This window comes from Bos taurus, chromosome X (assembly GCF_002263795.3).
Source record: "Bos taurus isolate L1 Dominette 01449 registration number 42190680 breed Hereford chromosome X, ARS-UCD2.0, whole genome shotgun sequence".
Taxonomy (NCBI): Eukaryota; Metazoa; Chordata; class Mammalia; order Artiodactyla; family Bovidae; genus Bos; species Bos taurus.
In genome coordinates, this window is record NC_037357.1 from 95652658 (window position 1) to 95674406 (window position 21749).

Below are 21749 nucleotides of genomic sequence, written 5' to 3' on the forward strand. Positions count from 1 at the left end.
TGTTTCCCCATCTATTTCCCATGAAGTGATGGGACCAGATGCCATAATCTACGTTTTCTGAATGTTGAGCTTTAAGCCAACTTTTTCACTCTCCTCTTTTATTTCATCAAGAGGCTTTTTAGTTCCTCTTTACTTTCTGCCATAAGGGTTGTGTCATCTGCATATCTGAGGTTATTGATATTTCTCCCGGCAATCTTGATTCCAGCTTGTGCTTTTTTCCAGTCCAGCGTTTCTCATGATGTATTCTGCATATAAGTTAAATAAGCAGGGTGACAGTATACAGCCTTGACGTACTCCTTTTCCTATTTGGAACCAGGCTGTTTTTCCGTGTGCAGTTCGAACTGTTGCTTCCTGACCTGCATATAGCTTTCTCAAAATGCAGGTCAGGTAGTCTGGTATTCCCATCTCTTTCAGAATTTTCAACAGTTTATTGTGATCCACACAGTCAAAGGCTTTGGCATAGTCAATAGAGCAGAAATATATGTTTTTCTGGAACTCTCTTGCCTTTTCCATGATCCAGCAGATGTTGGCAATTTGATCTCTGGTTCCTCTGCCTTTTCTAAAACCAGCTTGAAAATCTGGAATTTCACGGTTCACGTATTGCTGAAGCCTAGCTTGGAGAATTTTGAGCATTACTTTACTAGTGTGTGAAATGAGTGCAATTGTATGGTAGTTTGAGCATTCTTTGGCATTGCCTTTCTTTGGGATTGGAATGAAAACTGACTTTTTCCAGTCCTGTGGCCACTGCTGAGTTTTCCAAATTTGCTGGCATATTGAGTGCAGCACTTTCACAGCATCATCTTCCAGAATTTGAAATAGCTCAACTGGAATTCCATCACCTCCACTAGCTTTGTTCATAGTGATGCTTTCTAAGGCCCACTTGACTTCACATTCCAGGATGTCTGGCTCTAGGTGAGTGATCCTACCATCGTTAATCAGCATTTAGTCGTATCTTGACGGTGGTGGGATAGAGCTGCTAGCTGAGTCAGGCAGAGATTAAGAGAGAAAGGAGACCAGCTCACGATGTATTCTGTTACAGATCTCCAACCAAGCTTCCCTACTGTTCCTCCTTTCTGAGTGCAAGCACAGGTACAGGTGCCCTTATGCACTACTATAAGGAGTGTGAACTGGTGTAGACATCATGCACAGCAAATTGGCACTGCTTAGATAAAATAAGAATATAACTTAACTGTGCACCAGATTTCCCATTCCTTGGATAGAGACCCCCCCAAAAAAAAATTTACGCAGACAAGTACAAGAATATTCATCAAAGTATTGCTTTACAGGGGGCGAATGGAAGCAAAGTGAGAATCTATCCTTGGAAGGGTAGACAGGTAAAAATGTGGTAGGTGGCCACATTAGAAGGAAAGAATCCTGGATCTTAATATCAGAGTGCCATGTGAAACCTATATGGTATCATTAGTCTATACTGTGTGTGTGTGAGAAAGAGAATTAGTCAGCTTAGTCTGCCACAAAGAAACAAAGGATATTCTGAGTGTCTTAAATAACAGGCCTTTATTCTCTCTCAATTCTGGAGGCTAAAACTTCATGATATAGATACCAGAAATTTTGATTTGGGTTAAGGGCTCTCTTCCTTTCCTTGTAAATGGCTGCTTCTTCCTTGTGTCCTCATACACCAATTCCTCTGGTCTTGTGTGTAGATAGAGCTCATGTGTCCCTATCTCAACTTATAAGGATGTCAGTACTACCAGATTAGGGCCCTACTCTGATGACCTCATTTAACTTTATACTTCCCTAAAAATTCTCTCTCTAAATATTTTGGAGGTTAACCTTATACCTACTTAAAATTTCTCTCAAAGTACCTGGAAGTACTTTGGGGTTTAGGGCTTAAATATATGTATATCAGGGGGCTCAATACATTCCATAACATTCTTCCCTATGACTTTTACCAAATGCATGTCCTTCTCACATGCAAAATCCATTCATCCCTTCCCAACAGCCCCAAATGTCTTAATGCATTCCAGCACATATGCTCAGTCAAAAGACTCATCTATATATCATCTAATTTAGGGTTCAATGAGACTTGAGGTCTGATTCATCCAAAAGGCAAAATTCCTCTCCAGCTGTGAAATCAGACAAATGATCTGCTTCCCAAATATAATGATAGGACAGGCATAGGAAAAAAACATTCCCTTTTCAAAAGGGAGAAACCAGAAAGAAGAGAGGAATGATAGATCTCAAGAAAGTGCAAAACCTAACAAGGCAAATTTCTTTAGATTTTTCAGGGTGGAGAATAATCTTTGGCTGCATGCCTTGGGCAGTATCACCCCCACACTCACAGCATTTTGCTGTCACTTTTCTCCTGAGGCACTAGTCAGAGGCAGCCTGGCCCACTGAAACTGAGGAGGCAACAGCCTTCCCTCCAGGGTCTGTTAGGTCTAGATCCAATGGTGGGAATTGTAGCCCTGATGACCTCTAAATCACCTTTGGTGCCATTCTTTACTTGAAGGATGAAGCATGTTTGCAGCTAAATAACTCTATTGCCCTGTCTTGTAGATTCCAAACTCTTCCCTTTAGTTCATCCTCTCTCTGCTCCCCTGGTCCACGCTGACAGTGTCTGTGTTTGCATAATCCCATCTCTATTCCTGACTTCTGCTGAGATACCTAATTAAAATCATGAGTAATCTCCTCAGGGAGTGGTTTTCTAGGCACATCCATAGTGTTCACTCCAGAACATGCTTTATATTTTTGGCAATGTGGATAGAATGAGAATTTTTCAAATATTCAAGTTCTGGTTCCTCTTGTTTAATGATTCTTTTGATTTATCTCTCCTCTTGCATTTCACTATAAGCAGCATCTCTTCACATGCACACTTTGCCTAAAAATCTCCTCAACTAAATATCTAATTTCATTGAGCATAGTTACTACCTTCATAAAACATTAGGGCAAATTTCAGCCAAATCCTTTACCACTGTATAATAAGGATGAATTTTTCTCCAGTCTGTGACAGTCACTTAAAGGCAATATAGGCTTTTTCTAGCATGTACCTCAAAACTCTCCCAGCTTCTACTCATCACCTAGTTCCAAACCCACTTCTACATTTTTAGATTTTTATTAAAATAGTACCCCACTTCATGGTACTGAAATCTGTGTTAATCTGCTTGGTCTTCCAAGACAAAATGTCACAGACTGGGTGTCTTAAACAACAGACATTTGTTTTCTCATATTTCCGGAGGCTAGAAGTCCACGGTCAAAGTGCCAGCAAATTTGCTTTCTTGTGAGGGCTCTCTTCTTGGCTTATAATCAGCTGTGTTTTTGCTGTGTCTTCACATGGTCTCTCTTCTGTGCATGTAGAGAGAGAGAGAAAACAACCTCTGATATCTCTTCCTCTTCTTATAAGGGCATCACTCCAGTAGGATTAGGGTCCCACATTTATGACTGCATTTAACCTTAATTATCTCTCTAAAGCACTCCCTCTAAACTTGACCCACGTTTTGGATTAGGGCTGCAACGTACAGATTTTGGAAGAACAAGATTTAGTCCATAACACTCACAATATCTAGAGATCTCTACAGATAAATAGGCTGATAGATTTTATCTTTCCCTCTCCTTTTCTCCCTATCTGTTGTTCACTGCTTAGTCACTAAGTCATGTCTGACTCTGCAACCCCATAGACTGTAGCACACCAGGCTTCCCTGTCCCTCACTATTTCCAGGAGTTTGCTCAAACTCATGTCCATTGAGTCAGTGATGCTATCCAAACATCTCATTCTCTGTCGTCTCCCTCTCTTCCTGCCCTCAATCTTCCCCAGCAGCAGAGCGTTTTCCAATGTGTTGCCTCTTTGAATCAGGTGGCCAAAATATTGGAGCATCAGCTTCAGCATCAGACCTTCCAATGATTATTCAGGGTTGGTTTCCTTTAGGATTGACTGGTTAGATCTCCTTTCAGACCAAGGGGCTCTCAAGAATCTTCTCCAGCACCACAATTCAAAAGCATCAATTTCTCAGACTTGTTTTTGGTCCAACTCTCACATCCATACATGAATACTGGAAAACCAAAGCTTTGACTATTCAAATGTTAGTCAACAAACAGTTGTCTCTGCTTTTTAATATGCCACCTAGGCTCATCATAGCTTTTTTTCCCAAGGAGCAAGCATTTTTTAAATTTGTGGCTGCAGTCACCATCTGCAGTGATTTTGGCACCCAAGAAAATAGTCTGTCACTGTTTCCACGTTTTCCCAAACTATTTGCCATGAAGGGATGGGGCCAGATGCCGTGATCTTTGTTTTTGAATGCTGAAATCTAAGCCAGCTTTTTCACTCTCCTCTTTCACCCTCATCAAAAGGCTCTTTAGTTATTCATTGCTTTTTGCCATTAGAGTGGTATTGTATGCATATCTGAGGTTGTTGATATTTCTCTGGGCAATCTGATCCAGCACAGCATTTTGGATGATGTACTCTCCATAGAAGTTATATAAACAGGGTGATGATACACAGTCAAGAAATACTCCTTTCCTAATTTTGAACCAGTCCTGTAGATGTCCAGTTATAACTGTTGATTTTTGTCATGCATACAAATTTCTCAGCAGACAGGTGAGGTGTCTGATATTCCCATCTCTTTAAGAGTATTCCACATTTTGTTGTGATCCACACAGTCAAGGTTGTGGTCTGGGCTTCAGCAGTACATGAACTGTGAACTTTCAGGTGATCAACCTGGATTTAGAAAAGGCAGAGGAACAAGAGATCAAAGTTTAAAAATCCATTGGCTCATAGGAAAAGCATCATAGTTCCAGAAAAACATCTACTTCTGCTATATTGATTATGTCAAAGCCTTTGTCTGTGTAGATCACAACAAACTGTGGGAAATTCTTCAAGGATGGGAATAACAGACCACCTTACCTGCCTGAGAAACCTGTATGCAGGTCAAGAAGCAACAGTTAAAACTGGACATGGAACAACAGACTGGTTCCAAATTGGGAAAGGAGTACATCAAGGCTGCCTATCATTATCCTGCTTATTTAGCTTATATACAGAGTACATCATATGAAATTCCGGGCTGGATAAAGCACAAGCGGGAATCAAGATTGCCGGGAGAAACTTCAATAACCTCAGATACGCAGATGACATCACCCTTATGGCAGAAAACGAAGAAGAACTAAAGAGCCTTTTAAAGGAAGTGAAAGAGGGGAGTTAAAAAGCTGGCTTAAAACTCAACATTCAAAAAACTCAGATCATGGCATCCGGTCACATCACCCCATGGCAAATAGATGGGGAAACAGTGGAAACAGTGTCAGACTTTATTTTTGGGGGCTCCAGAATCACTGCAGATGGTGACTGCAGCTATGAAATTAAAAGATGCTTACTCCTTAGAAGAAAAGTTATGACCAACCTAGACAGCATATTAAAAAGCAGAAACATTACTTTGCTGACAAAGGTCCATCTAGTCAAAGCTATGGTTTTTCCAGTAGTCATGTATGGACATGAGAGTTGGACTATAAAGAAAGCTGAGTTCTGAAGAATTGATGCTTTTGAACTGTGGTGTTGGAGAAGACTCTTGAGAGTCCCTTGGACTGCAAGGAGATCAAGCAAATCAATCCTAAAGGAGATCAGTCCTGAATACTCATTGGAAAGACTGATGCTGAAACTCCAATACTTTGGTGCCTGATGTGAAGAGCTGACTCATTGGAAAAGACCCTGATGCTAGGAAAGATTGAGTGCAGGAGGAGAAGGGGGCGACAGAAGATGAGATGGTTGGATGGCATCACCGACTCAATGGACATGAGTTTGAGCAAGCTCTGGCGGCTCATGATGGACAGGGAAGCCTGGCATGCTGCAGTGCATGGAGTCACAAGGAGTCAGACACAACTGAGAGACTAAACTGAACTGAACTGAACACAGTCAAAGGCTTTAGCATAGTCAATGAAGTAGAAATAGATATGTTTTGGAATTCCCTGGCTTTCCCTATGATTCAATCCTATTTGATTTCTGGTGCCTCTTCCTTTTCTAAGTCCAGCTTATATATCTGGAAGTTCTTGGTTCATGTACTGTTGAAGCCTAGCTTGAAGGATTTTGAATATTACTTTGCTAGCATATGAAATGAGCACAATTGTATGATAGTATAAATATTCTTTTACATTACCTTTCTTTGGGATTGGAGTGAAAACTCACCTTTCCAGTCCTGTGGCCTGTACTGAGTTTTCCGAATTTGCTGGCAAATTGAGTGCAGCACTTTCTCAGCCTCATCTTTAGGATTTGAATTAGTTCAACTGGAATTCCATCACCTCCACCAGCTTTGTTCGTAGTGATGCTTCCTAAGGCCCACTTGACTTCACACTCCAGGATGTCTGGCTCTAGGTGAGTGACCACACCATTGTGTTTAGCTGGGTCATTAAGACCTTTCTTGTATTGTTTTCTGTGTATTCTTGCCACCTCTTCTTAATCTCCTCTGCTTCTGTTAGGTACTTGACATTTCTGTTCTTTATTGTGCCCATCTTTGCATGAAATGTTCCCTTGGTAACTCCAATTTTCTTGAAGAGATCTCTAGTCTTTCCCATTCTATTGTTTTCTTCTGTTTCTTTGCATTGTTCACTTAAGGCTTTCTTATCTCTCTTTGCTATTCTCTGGAACTCTGCATTCAGTTGTTGTTGTTGTTGTTGTTGTTTTGCCTTTTAGCTCCTCATCATTTCTCACCTACTTGTATAACCTCCTCAGACAACTACTTTGCCTTCTTGTATTTCTTTTTCATGCAAATGGTTTTGGTCACCACCTCCTGTACAGTGTTATGAACCTCCGTTCATAGTTCTTCAGGCACTCTGCCTGTCAGATCTAATCCCTTGAATCTATTTGTTACCTCACTGTATAGTCACATGGGATTTCATTTAGGCAGTACCTGAATAGTCTCGTGGTTTTCCCTACTTTATTCAACTTAAGCTTCTCTTTTGCAATAAAGAGCTCATGATATGAGCCAGTCACCTTAGGTCTTTTTTTTTTTTTTTTTTGCTGGCTGTATAGACCTTCTCCATCTTTGGCTGCAAAGAATATCGTTGATCTCAGTTCAATTTTGACATGTGGTGATGTCCATGTGTAGAGCTGTATCTTGTGTTGTTCAAAGAGTGTGTTTGCTATGACCAGTGTGTTTTCTTGGCAAAATTCTGTTAGCCTTTGCCACACTTCATTTTGGATCCACGGCCAAACTTGCCTGTTATTCCAGGTACCTCTTGATTTCCTACTTTTGCTTTACAATCCCCTATGATGAAAAAGAATCTTTTCTTGATGTTAGTTTTAGAAAGTGTTATAGGTCTTCCTAGAACCAATCAACCTCTACTTCTTCAGCATCAGTGTTTGTGGTATAGACTTGAATTACTGTGATGTTGAATGTCTTGCTTTGGAAAAAAAACAGATCATTGTGTTGATTTTGTGATTTCACCAAAGTTCTGGATTTTGGACTCTTTGTTGACTATGAGGACTACTCCATTTCTTCTAAAGGGTTCTTGCCCACAGTAATAGATAAAATGGTTATCTGAATTATATTTTCCCATTCCCTTCAATTTTAGTTCACTGATTCCTAAGATGTCGATGTTCATTCTTGCCATCTCCTGCTTGACCACATCCAATTTACCTTGATTCATGGACCTAACATTCCAGGTTCCTATGTGATATTGTTCTTTACAGAATTAGACTTCACTTTTACCACCAAACGCATCCACAGCTGAGCGTTGTTTCCATTTTGGCTCAGCCTCTTCTCCATTCTTTCCTAGTATCATACTGGACACCTACTGACCTTGAGGACTTATCTTCTGGTATCATATATTTTTGCCTTTTCATACTGTTCATTGGATTCTTGAGGCAAGAATACTGAAGTGGTTTGCCATTCCCTTCTCCAATGGACCATGTTTTATCAGAACTCTCCATCATGACCTGTCTGTCTTACATGGCCCAGCATAGCATGGCTTATAGCTTCATTGAGTTACACAGGCTATGGTCCATGTGATTATTTTGGTTAGCTTTCTGTGATGGTGGTTTTCATTCTGGAGTTTGTAAGATTGTAGGAGAAGCTGCAACAAGACAGTAGAAGGGACACAATCAAGATCAAATGCCATACCTCCAGGTGGGAAACCCACAAACTGGAGAACAATAATAAGACCAAAGAAGTTCCCCTACTGTTTTGAAGTTTATAGGCTCCACATCCGGAGAAGGCAATGGCACCCCACTCCAGTACTCTTGCTTGGAAAATCCCATGGATGGAGGAGCCTGGTGGGCTTCAGTCATGGGGTCGCGAAGAGTCGGACATGACTGAGTGAGTTCACTTTCACTTTCCACTTTCATGCATTGGAGAAGGAAATGGCAACCCACTCTAGTGTTCTTGCCTAGAGAATCCCAGGGACGGGGGAGCCTGGTGGGCTGCCATCTATGGGGTCGCACAGAGTCGGACACGACTGAAGCGACTTAGCAGCAGCAGCAGCAGGCTCCATATCAGCTTTCCCAACCTGAGGATCCAGCAAAGGGACTGGGAATTCCCAGTTAATCTGACCTTGAAGGACAATGATATTTGATTACAGAACTTCCACAGGTCTGAGGAAAACAGAGACTCTTACAGGACACAAAAAACGCTTGTGTGCACCAGGATACAGGGGAAAGAAGCCATGACCCCACAGGAGACTGAACAAGACCTGCCTGTGAGTGTTTGAGGGTCTCCCTTGGAGGCATGGGTTGGCATTGTCCTGCTGCAGGGACAAGGGCACTAACAGTCCTGGGAGGTGAGTGTTGGCATAAGCCCTTTTGGAGGTCACCAAGTAGCCCTACCATAGCAGTTGTAGACTCCAGGACTGGGTACCCACAGGCCATACAACTAACAGGGAGGGAGCACAGCCCCACCCATCAACAGACAGTTCTCTCCTTATCAATAATTTACACTTTAGAAAGACATATGCAATACAACAAATAGGCATTAAATAGTTTTCAATGGTTGCTATCTGGGGTATAAATGATGTAGGGAAGGAAGGAAGAAGAATTAGACAACAGAAAGGCCTTATCTATAGAGGAAAAATAGGGTGAGAGTAAAAAATATTTGCAATGATGGCTGAAGACTCTCCATATTTGTCAAGAGATATACACCCACTGATTCGAAAAGGATGTTGTTATTGTTCAGTTGCTGAGTCATGTCTGACTTTTTGTCACCCCATGGACTGGTTCCCACCAGGATCCTCTGTCCTGGGAGTCTACAGACAAGAATACTGGAGTGTGTTGCCATTTCCTTCTCCAGGGGATCTCCCTGACCCAGGGATTGAACACACATCTCCTGTAGCTCCTGCATTGGCAGGCAGATTCTTTACCTCTGAGTCACCTGGGAAGCCCATAATACCTAGACCAACTACTAAAATACTATAGAAAGAGGTATATTTAAAAACAGTATAGATAAAATATAATTTCATAAAATGCTCAATAAAACATAGGAAGAAAACAATAACAAACTAACAAACCAAAAAAAAAAAAAAAACACAGAGACTAAAATGAGAGAGATGCTTCAGCTTCATCATTGATCCTTCCAGAAAATACTCAGGATTGATATCCTTTACAATTGACTGGTTTTATCTCCTTGCAATTCAAGGGACTCTCAAGAGTCTTCTTCAATGCCACAGTTCAAAAGTATCAATCTTTCATTGCTCAGCCTGTTTTATGGTCCAATTCTCACATTCATACAAGACTACTGGAAAAGCCATAGCTTTGACTAAATAGAACATTGTCAGCAAAGTAATGCCTCTGCTGTTTAATACACTGTCTAAGTTTGTCATAGCTTTTCTTCCAAGGAACAAGCGCCTTTTAATCTCATGACTGCAGTCAACATCTGCGGTGATTTTGGAGCCCAAGAAAATAAAGTCTGGCACTGTTTCCATTGTTTTTCCATCTATTTGCCATGAGGTAATGAGATCGGATGCCATGATCTTAGATTTTTGGTTTTTTTAATTTATTTATTTATTTTAACTGGAGGCTAATGACTTTACAATATTGTACTTGTTTTTGCCATACATTGATATGAATCACCCATGGGTATACATATATTCCTTATCCTGAACCCCCATTCCACCTCCATCCCCATACCATCCCTCAGGGTCATTCCAGTGCACCAGCCCTGAGCACCCTGTCTCATGCATCGAACCTGGACTGGTGATCTGTTTCACATATGATAATATACATGTTTCAATGCTATTCTCTCAAATCATCCCACCATCACTTTCTCCCACAGAGTCCAAAAGACTGTTCTTTACATCTGTGTCTCTTTTGCTGTCTCGCATATAAGGTCATCATTACCACCTTTCTGAATTCCATATATATGCGTTAGTATACTGTATTGATGGTTTTCTTTCAGACTTACTTCATTCTGTATAATAGGCTCCAGTTTCATCCACCTCATTAGAACGGATTCATATGCATTCTTTTTAATGGCTGAGTAATATTCCTTTGTGTTTATATACAAAACTTTTCTTATCCATTCATCTGCTAATGGACATATAGATTGCTTCGATGTCCTGGCTATTGTAAACAGTACTGCAATGAACATTGGTACACGTTTCTCTTTCAATTCTGGTTTCCTTGGTGTGTATGCCCAGCAGTGGGATTGCTGTGTCATATGGCAGTTCTATTTCCAGTTCTTTAAGGAATCTCCACACTGTTCTCCATAGTGGCTGTACTAGTTTGCATTCCCACCAACAGTAAGAGGGTTCCCCTTTCTCCACACCCTCTCCAGCATTTATTATTTGTAGACTTTTTGAAAGCAGCCATTCTGACTGGCCTCAGATGGTACCTCACTGTCGTTTTGATTTGCATTTCTCTGATAATGAGTGATGTTGAGCATTTTTTTCATGTGTTTGTTAGCCATCTGTATGTCTTCTTTGGAGAAATGTCTGTTTTGTTCTTTGGCCCGTTTTTTGATTGGGTCATTTATTTTTCTGGAATTGAGCTGCATGACAGGCCTGTATATTTTTTAGAGTAATTCTTTGTTGCTTCATTTGCTGTTATTTTCTCCCATTCTGAAGGCTGTCTTTTCACCTTGCTTAGAGTTTCCTTCTTTGTGCAAAAGCTTTTAAGTTTAATTAGGTCCCATTTGTTTATTTTTGCCTTTATTTCCATTACTCTGGGAGGTGGGTCATAGAGGATCCTGCTGTGATTTATGTCAGAGAGTGTTTTGCCTATGTTATCTAGGAGTTTTATAGTTTCTGGTCTTATGTTTAGATCTTTAATCCATTTGGAGTTTATTTTTGTGTATGGTGTTAGAAAGTGTTCTAGTTTCATTCTTTTACAAGTGGTTGACCACTTTTCCCAGCACCACTTGTTAAAGAGATTGTCGTTTCTCCATTGTATATTCTTGCCTCCTTTGTCAAAGATAAGATGTCCATAGGTGGTGGATTTATCTCTGGGCTTTCTACTTTGTTCCATTGATCTATATTTCTGTCTTTGTGTCAGTACCCTCTGTCTTGATGACTGTACCTTTTTAGTACACCCTGAAGTCAGGCAGCTTGATTCCTTCAGGTCCATTCTTCTTTCTCAAGATTGCTTTGGCTATTCAAGGTTTTTTGGATTTCCATACAAATTGTGAAATTACTTGTTCTACGTCTCTGAAAAATACCACTGGTACTTTGATAGGGATTGCATTGAATCTATAGATTGCTTTGGGTAGTATACTCATTTTCACTATACTGATTATTCCAATACATGAACATGGTATATTTCTCCATTTATTTGTGTCCTCTTTGATTTCTTTCGTCAGTGTTTATAGTTTTCTATATATAGGGCTTTTGTTTCTGTACGTAGATTTATTCCTGAGCATTTTATACTTTTCGTTGCAATGGTGCATGGAATTGTTTCCTTAATTTCTCTTTCTGTTTTCTCATTGTTAGTATATAGGAATGCAAGGGATTTCTGTGTGTTAATTTTATATCCTGCAATTTTACTATTTTCATTGATTAGGTCTAGTAATTTTCTGGTGGAGTCTTTAGGGTTTTCTTTGTAGAGGATCCTGTCATCTGCAAACAGTGAGAGTTTTACTTCTTCTTTTCCAATCTGGATTCCTTTTATTTCTTTTTATTCTCTGATTGTTGTGGCTAAAACTTGGAAAACTATGTTGAATAGTAGTGCTGAGCGTAGGCACCCTTGTCTTGTTTCTGACTTTAGGGGAAATGTTTTCAATTTTTCACCATTGAGGATAATGCTTGCTGTGGGTTTATCATATATAGCTTTTGTTAAATTGAGATATGTTCCTTCTATTCCTGCTTTCTGGAGGTTTTTTTTTTTTTTTTTTATCAAAAATGGATGTTGAAATTTGTCAAAGGCTTTCTCTGCATCTATTGAGATAATCATATGGTTTTTATCTTTCAATTTGTTAATGTGGTGTATTACATTGATTGATTTGCATATATTAAAGAATCCTTGCATCCCTGGGATAAAGCCCATTTGGACACGATGTATGATCTTTTAATATGTTGTTGAATTCTGTTTGCTAGACTTTTGTTAAGGATTTTTGCATCTATGTTCATCAGTGATATTGGCCTGTAGTTTTCTATTTTTGTGCCGTCTTTGTCAGGTTTTGGTATTAGGGTGGTGGTGGCCTCATAGAATGAGTTTGGAAGTTTACCTTCCTCTGCAATTTTCTGGAAGACTTTGAGTAGGATAGGTGTTAGCTCTTCTCTCAATTTTTGGTAGAATTCAGCTGTGAAGCTGTCTGGTCCTGGGCTTTTTTTGCTGGAAGATTTCTGATTACAGTTTTTATTTCTGTGCTTGTGATGGGTTTGTTAAGATTTTCTATTTCTTCCTGGTTCAGTTTTAGAAAGTTATACTTTTCTAAGGATTCCTCTATTTCTTCTAAGTTGTCCATTTTATTGGCTACGATCCATATGATCGTAGTCTCTTATGATCCTTTGTATTTCTGTGTTGTCTGTTGTTGTTTCTCCATTTTCATTTCTAATTTTGTTGACTTGATTCTTCTCCCTTTGTTTCTTGATGAGTCTGGCTAATGGTTTGGGGGGTTTATTTATCTTCTCAAAGAACCAGCTTTTAGCCTTGTTGATTTTTGCTATGGTCTCTTTTGTTTCTTTTGCATTTATTTCTGCCCTAGTTTTTGTGATTTCTTTCCTTCTACTAACCCTGCAGTTCTTCATTTCTTCCTTTTCTAGTTGCTTTAGGTGTAGAGTTACGTTATTTATTTGACTTTTTTCTTGTTTCTTGAGGTAACCCTGTATTCCTATGATCCTTCCCCTTAGCACTGCTTTTACAGTGTCCCATAAGTTTTGGGTTGTTGTGTTTTTATTTTCATTTATTTCTATGCACATTTTGATTTTTTTTTTATTTCTTCTGTGATTTGTTATTCAGAGGTGTGTTGTTTAGCCTCCATATGTTTGTATTTTTACTAGTTTTTTTTTTTTTTTCCCCTGTAGTTGACATCTAATCTTACCACATTGTGATCAGAAAAGAGGCTTGGAATGATTTCAGTTTTCTTGAATTTACCAAGGCGAGATTTATGGCCCAGGATGTGGTCTATCCTGGAGAAGATTCTGTGTGCACTTGAGTAAAAGGTGAAATTCATTGTTTGGGGGTTAAATATCCTATAGATATCAATTATGTCTAACTGGTCCATTGTATCATTTAAAGTTTGTGCTTCCTTGCTAATTTTCTGTTTAGTTGATCTATCCATATGTGTGAGTGGGGTATTAAAGTCTTCCACTATTATTGTGTTATTGTTAATTTCCCCTTTCATACTTGTTAGCATTTGTCTTACATATTGTGGTGCTCCTATGTTGGGTGCATATATATTTATAATTGTTATATCTTCTTCTTGGATTGATCCTTTGATCAGTATGTATTGTCCTTCTTTGTCTCTTTTTTCATGGCCTTTATTTCAAAGTCTATTTTATCTGATATGAGTATTGCTACTCCTGCTTCCTTTTGGTCTCCTTTGTGTGAAATATCTTTTCCCAGACCTTCACTTTCATTCTGTTTGTGTCCCTTATTTTGAGGTGGGTCTCTTGTAGACAGCATATATAGGGGTCTTGTTTTTGTTTCCATTCAGCCAGTCTGTGTCTTTTGGTTGGGGCATTCAACCCATTTACATTTTTTTTTTTTAATTCGTTTATTTATTTATTTAAATTTTATTTTATTTTTAAACTTTACAATATTGTATTAGTTTTGCCAACCCATTTACATTTAAGGTAATTATTGATAAGTATGATCTTGTTGCCATTTACTTTGTTATTTTGGGTTCAAGTTTATACACCTTTTCTGTGTTTCCCGTCTAGAGAAGATCCTTTAGCATTTGTTGAAGAGCTGTTTTGCTGGTGCTGAATTCTCTCAGCTTTTGCTTGTATGTAAAGCTTTTGATTTCTCCTTCATATTTGAATGAGATCCTTGCTGGGTACAGTAATCTGGGTTGTAGGTTTTTTCTCTTTCATCACTTTTAGTATGTCCTGCCATTCCCTCCTGGCCTGAACAGTTTCTATTGAAAGATCTGCTATTATCCTTATGGGAATCCCCTGGTGTGTTATTTGTTGCCTTTCACTTGCTGCTTTTAATATTTGCTCTTTGTGTTTGATCTTTGTTAATTTGATTAATATGTGTCTTGTGTTTTGCCTTGGGCTTATCCTGTTTGGGACTCCCTGGATTTCTTGGACTTGGGTGGCTATTTCCTTCCCCATTTTATGGAATTTTTCCACTATTATCAACTCAAGTATTTTTTCATGACCTTTCTTTTTTGTCTTCTTCTTCTGGGACTCCTATGATTCGAATGTTGGGGCATTTGACATTGTCCCAGAGATCTCTGAGGTTGTCTTCATTTCTTTTAATTCTTTTCCTTTTTTCCTCTCTGCTTCATTTATTTCCACCATTCTATCTTCCACCTCAATTATCCTATGTTCTGCCTCAGTTATTCTACTGTTGATTCCCTCCAGAGTGTTTTTTTATCTCAGGTATTGCATATTCATTATTGATTGACTCATTTTTATTTCTTCTAGGTCCTTGTTAAACATTTCTTGCATCTTCTCAATCCTTGTCTCCAGACTATTTATCTGTAACTCCATTTTTTTTTTTTTTTTTTAAGATTTTGGATCATTTTTACTATCATTATTTTGAATTCTTTTTCAGGTAGACTCCCTATCTCTTCCTCTTTGGTTTGGTTTGGTGGGTATTTAACATGTTCCTTTACCTGATGAATATTTCTGTGCCTTTTCGTCTTATTTAGATTGATGTGTTTTGGGGTGGGCTTTCTGTATGCTGGAAGTCTGTGGCTCTTCTTTATTGTGGAGGTTGCTCCCTGTGGGTGGGGTTGGACAAGTGGCTTGTCAAGATTTCCTGGTTAGGGAAGCTTGTGTCAGTGTTCTGGTGGGTGGAACTGGATGTCTTCTCTCTGGAGTGCAATGAAGTGTCCACTAGTGAGTCTTAAGATGTCTGTGGGTTTAGTGTGACTTTCGGAAGCTTGTATGTTGAAGCCCAGGACTATGTTCCTGTGTTGCTGGAGAATTTGCATGGTATGTCTTGCTCTGGAATTTGTTGGCTCTTGAGTGGAGCTTTGTTTCAGTGTTGGTATGGAGGCTTTTGGAAGAGCTCTTGTTGATTAATGTTCCGTGGAGTCAAGAGCTTTCTGGTGTTCTCAAGTTTTGGATTTAAGCCTCCTGCCTCTGGTTTTAAGTCTTATTCTTACAGTAGCCTCAAGACTTCTCCATCCATACTGCACCAATGATAAAGCATCTAGGTTAATTGAGAAAAGATTCTCCACAATGAGGGACACCCAGAGAGGTTCGCTGAGTTACATGGAGAAGAGAAGAGGGCAGAGAGAGATAGAGGTGACCAGGAGGAGAAGAGAGGGCATCAAAAGGGGAGAGAGCTATCTAGCCAGTAATCAATTCCCTATGTGCTCTCCACTGTCTGGAGTACCCAGAGAGGTTCACAGAGTTATATAGAAATGAGAAGAGGAAGGAAAGAGATAGAGATGACCAAGAGGAGAAGATGGGGAGTCAAAAGGAGAGAGACAGATCTAGCCAGTAATCAGTTCCTTAAGTGTTCTCCACAGCCTGGTATATCAAAAGAGATTCACAGCGTTGGGTAGAGAAGAGAAGGTGGAGGGAAGAGATGGAGATGACCTTCATTTAGCTGTGGGGCCCATCCTAACAGCTTCAAGCCATCTGGGCAGATAAGGACTTGGTGTTCCCTCTTCTCACATCATGTATATCAGAGGTCCCTAAGTGCCAGCTCCCAGGCCTGCACAGAGCTCACAAATGTGTCTTGTTCAACCCCAATCAGGCACAATAGTAACCGTCTGCACAAGTTGTCTCTCAACAGAAGATCCTGATAAGATGCAGACAAAGTGCTGCCAGACCAGAACTCAGGAGGGGCCCGATCTTATGTTGAGTTATAAGTCAGCTTTTTCACTTTCCTTTTTCACCTTCATCGAGAGATCTTTAGTTCCTCTTCGCTTTCTGCCATAAGGGTGTGTCATCTGCATATCTGAGGTTACTGATATTTCTCCTAGCAATCTCAATTCCACCTTGTGCTTCATCCAACCCAGCATTTCACTTGATGTACTCTGGATATAAGTTAAATAAGTGGGGTGACAATATACAGCCTTGACATACTCCTCTCCTAATTTGGAAGTAGTCCACTGTTCTATATCTGGTTCTAACTGTTGCTCCTTGTCCTGCATACGGTTTTCTCAGGAGGCAAGTAAGATGTTCTGGTATTCCCATTTCTTGAAGAATTTTCCACAGTTTGTTGTGATTCACACAGTCAAAGGCTTTAGTGTAGTCACTGAAACAAAAGTAGATGCTTTTTCTGGAATTCTCTTGGTTTCTATGATCCAATGGATGTTGGCAATTTGGTCTTGGTTCCTCTGACTTTTCTAAATCCAGCTTGAATATCTGGAAGTTCTTGGTTCACGTACTGTTGAAACGTTGCTTGGAGAATTTTGCACATTACTTTGCTAGCGTGTGAAGAGGTACATTAGATAATGACAAAAGTGTGTAGCTGCCAGGAAGACCTAGCAGTCCTAAATGGGCATACACCAACAATAGAACTGTAAAATATGTAGGATAAATCTGTTGGAACCAAAAGAGGAGAGAGATAAAGCCACAGTTATAGCTGAAGCCTTTAACATACGTCTCTCACTTGACAGAACTAGACAGAAAATCAGCAAGGGTATAGAGCTCTTACAACATCATCAATGACAGAATCTAATTAACATTTATAGAACACTCCACTCAACAACAGGATATGCATACTTTTCAAGTGTTCATGGAACATATACCAAGATAGATAGATGATATTCTGGGATATAAAAAAATTATACAGAGTGAAGTAAACCAGAAAGAAAAACACCAATACAGTATACTAATGCATATATACGGAATTTAGAAAGATGGTAATGATAACCCTGTATGCGAGACAGCAAAAGAGACAAAGATGTATAGAACAGTCTTTTGGACTCTGTGGGAGAGGGCGAGGGTGGGATGTTTTGGGAGAATGGCATTGAAACATGTATAATATCATATAAGAAACAAATCGCCAGTCCAGGTTCGATGCAGGATACAGGATGCTTGGGGCTGTTGCACTAGGATGACCCAGAGGGATGGTATGGAGAGGGAGGTGGAGGGGGCTTCAGGATGGGGAACACATGTACACCCCTGGCAGATTCATGTTGATGTATGGCAAAAACAATACAATATTGTAAAGTAATTAGCCTCCAATTAAAATAAATAAATTTAAATTTAAAAAATAATGAAATAAAATGAGGTTAACGTTGACAAATAAATAAATATTAAAAATTAACAAATTTAAAGAATGGAAGTACAGAGTGTTTTCTCTGACATTAATAAATTCAAAATAGAAATCAGACAAAAAGTACCAAGGAAGTCTATAAATATTTGAATTATATAAAAAACACTCCTAAAATAATGCATGTTTTAAAGATGAAGCCTCAAGGGAACCAAAAATACATGGAAAATTTTGAAAACTCAGAAGTGACCACAGGACAGGAAAAGGTCAGTTTTCTTTCCAATCCCAAAGAAAGGCAATCCCAAGGAATGCTCAAACTACCGCACAATTGCACTCATCTCACACGCTAGTAAAGTAATGCTCAAAATTCTCCAAGCCAGGCTTCAGCAATACATGAACCGTGAACTTCCTGATGTTCAAGCTGGTTTTACAAAAGGCAGAAGAACCAGAGATCAAATTGCCAACATCCGCCGGATCATGGAAAAAGCAAGAGAGTTCCAGAAAAACATCTATTTCTGCTCTATTGACTATGCCAAAGCCATTGACTGTGTGGATCACAATAAACTGTGGAAAATTCTGAAACAGGTGGAAATACCAGACCACCTGACCTGCATCTTGAGAAATCTGTATGCAGGTCAAGAAGCAACAGTTAGAACTGGACATGGAACAACAGATTGGTTCCAAATAGGAAAAGGGGTACGTCAAGGCTGCATATTGTCACCCTGTTTATTTAACTTATATGCAGAGTATGTCATGAGAAATGTTAGACTGGAAGAAAAACAAGCTGGAATCAAGATTGCCGGGAGAAATCTCAATAACCTCAGATATGCAGATGACATCACCCTTATGGCAGAAAGTGAAGAGGAACTAAAAAGCCTCTTGATGAAATGAAAGAGGAGAGTGAAAAAGTTGGCTTAAAGCTCAACATTCAGAAAACGAAGATCATGGCATGTGGTCCCATCACTTCATGGGAAATAGATGGGGAAACAGTGGAAACAGTGTCAGACTTTATTTTTGGGGGCTCCAAAATCACTGCAGATGGTGACTGCAGCCATGGAATTAAAAGACGCTTACTCCTTGGAAGGAAAGTTATGACCAACCTAGACAGCATATTCAAAAGCAGAGATATTACTTTGTCAACAAAGGTCCATCTAGTCAAGGCTATGGTTTTTTCAGTGGTCATGTATGGATGTGAGAGTTGGACTGTGAAGAAGGCCGAGCACTGAAGATTTGATGCTTTTGAACTGTGGTGTTGGAGAAGATTTTTGAGAGTCCCTTGGACTGCAAGGAGATCCAACCAGTCCATTCTGAAGGAGATCTGCCCTGGGATTTCTTTGGAAGGAATGATGCTAAAGCTGAAACTCCAGTACTTTGGCCACCTCATGTGAAGAGTTGATTCATTGGAAAAGACTCTGATGCTGGGAGGGATTGGGGGCAGGAGGACAAGGGGACGACAGAGGATGAGATGGCTGGATGACATCACTGACTCGATGGACGTGAGTCTGAGTGAATTCCAGGAGTTGATGGTGGACAGGGAGGCCTGGCGTGCTGCAATTCATGGGGTCGCAAAGAGTTGGACATGACTGGGTGACTGAACTGAACTGAACTGAGCAAAAATGAAAATTAAACATATCGAAATGTGTGGGATGCCACAAAAGTAGTGGTGAGAGGGAAATTTGACCTCCAAGTACTTACATTAGAGGAAATACTTCTAATTAATAATTTTAGCTCCCGCCTCAAATAACTAGAAAAGAGGAGCAAAACAAACGTATGGCAGGCAGAATATAGGAAATAATACAAATAAGACCAGATATCAAGGATTCAAAACAGGAAGAAAACAATAGGGAAATCAATTTAACAGAAAGCTGATCATTTGAAAAATATGTAAAATTGAAAAACCTCTAGCAAAATTAACAGAAAAGAGAGAAGACACAAATTATGGACATCAGGAACGGAACAGAAGCTATCACTACTAAACCCACAGACTTCAAAAGAAGAGCAAGGGAATACTCTGAACAACTCTCAGTTCAGTTCAGTTCAGTTGCTCAGTCGTGTCCAACTCTTTGTGACCCCATGAATCACAGCACGCCAGGCTTCACTGTCCATCGCCAACTCACGGAGTTTACTCAGACTCACGTCCATCGAGTTGGTGATGCCATCCAGCCATCTCATTCTCTGTCGACCCCTTCTCCTCCTGCCCCCAATCCCTTCCAGTGTCAGTCTTTTCCAATGAGTCAACTCTTCGCATGAGGTGGCCAAAGTACTGGGGTTTCAGCTTTAACATCATTCCTTCCAAAGAACACCCAGGGCTGATCTCCTTCAGAATGGACTGGTTGGATCTCCTTGCAGTCCAAGGGACTCTCAAGAGTCTTCTCCAACACCACATTCAAAAGCATCCATTCTTCAGCACTCAGCTTTCTTCACAGTCCAACTCTCACATCCATACATGACTACTGGAAAAACCATAGCCTTGACTAAACGGAACTTTTGTGGAAAAATAATGTCTCTGCTTCCAAGGAGTAAGCATCTTTTAATTTCATGGTTGCAGTCACCATCTGCAGTGATTTTGGAGCCCAGAAAAATAAAGTCTGACACTGTTTCCACTGTTTCCCCATCTATTTCCCATGTAGTGATGGGACCAGATGCCATGATCTTCGTTTTCTGAATGTTGAGCTTTAAGCTAAGTTTTTCACTCTCCTCTTTCACTTTCATCAAGAGGCTTTTAATTCCTCTTCACTTTCTCCCATAAGGGTGGTGTCAACTGCATATCTGAGGTTATTGATATTTCTCCTGGCAATCTTGATTCCAGCTTGTGCTTCTTCCAGCCCAGCGTTTCTCATGATGTATTCTGCATATAAGTTAAATAAGCAGGATGACAGTATACAGCCTTGACGTACTCCTTTTCCTATTTGGAACCTGTCTGTTGTTCCATGTCCAGTTCGAACTATTGCTTCCTGATCTGCGTATAGGTTTCCAAGACGCAGGTCAGGTGGTCTGGTATTCCCATCTCTTTCAGAATTTTCCACAGTTTGTTGTGATCCACACAGTCAAAGGCTTTGGCATAGTCAATAAAGCAGAAATAGATGTTTTTCTGGAACTCTCTTGGTTTTTCCATGATCCAGCAGATGTTGGCAATTTGATCTCTGGTTCCTCTGCCTTTTCTAAAACCAGCTTGAAAATCTGGAAGTTCACAGTTCACGTATTGCTAACGCCTGGCTTGGAGAATTTCGAGCATTACTTTACTAGCATGTGAGATGAGTGCAATTGTGTGGTAGTTTGAGCATTCTTTGGCATTGCCTTTCTTTGGGATTGGAATGAAAACTGACTTTTTCCAGTCCTGTGGCCACTGCTGAGTTTTCCAAATTTGCTGGCATATCCAGTGCAGCACTTTCACAGCATCATCTTTCAGGATTTGAAATAGCTCAACTGGAATTCCATCACCTCCACTGGCTTTGTTTGTAGTGATGCTTTCTAAGGCCCACTTGACTTCACATTCCAGGATGTCTGGCTCTAGGTGAGTGATCATACCATCATGATTATCTTGGTTGTGAAGCTCTTTTTTTGTACAGTTCTTCTGTGTATTCTTGCCACCTCTTCTTAATATCTTCTGCTTCTGTTAGGTGCATACCATTTCTGTCATTTATCGAGCCTATCTTTGCACGAAATGTTTCCTTGGTATCTCTAATTTTCTTGAAGAGATCTCTCGTCTTTCCCATTCTGTTGTTTTCCTCTATTTCTTTGCATTGATCGCTGAAGAAGGCTTTCTTATCTCTTCTTGCTATTCTTTGGAACTCTGCATTTAGATGCTTATATCTTTCCTTTTCTCCTTTGCTTTTCACTTCTCTTCTTTTCACAGCTATTTGTAAGGCCTCCCCAGACAGCCATTTTGCTTTTTTGCATTTCTTTTCCATCGGGATGGTCTTGATCCCTGTCTCCTGTACAGTGTCACAAACCTCCGTCCATAGTTCATCAGGCACTCTGTCTATCAGATCTAGTCCCTTAAGTCTATTTCTCACTTCCCCTGTATAATCATAGGTGATTT

General features: G+C 39.9%; 1 protein-coding gene across 3 annotated transcripts in view; it reads left to right on the forward strand.

Annotated features, from left to right (window-relative positions):
- The window catches only part of ZC4H2 (zinc finger C4H2-type containing), a 75869-nt gene that overhangs the window by 15898 nt on the left and 38222 nt on the right, over nucleotides 1-21749 (forward strand). The window contains exon 2 of one of the 3 annotated variants that reach the window (XM_059883559.1): nucleotides 13387-13524. The exons of the other annotated variants lie outside the window; for them this stretch is intronic. The gene's annotated coding sequence lies outside the window, so the exon portion shown is untranslated. The remainder of the gene's footprint in view (nucleotides 1-13386; nucleotides 13525-21749) is intronic. 3 annotated transcript variants of the gene reach the window in all.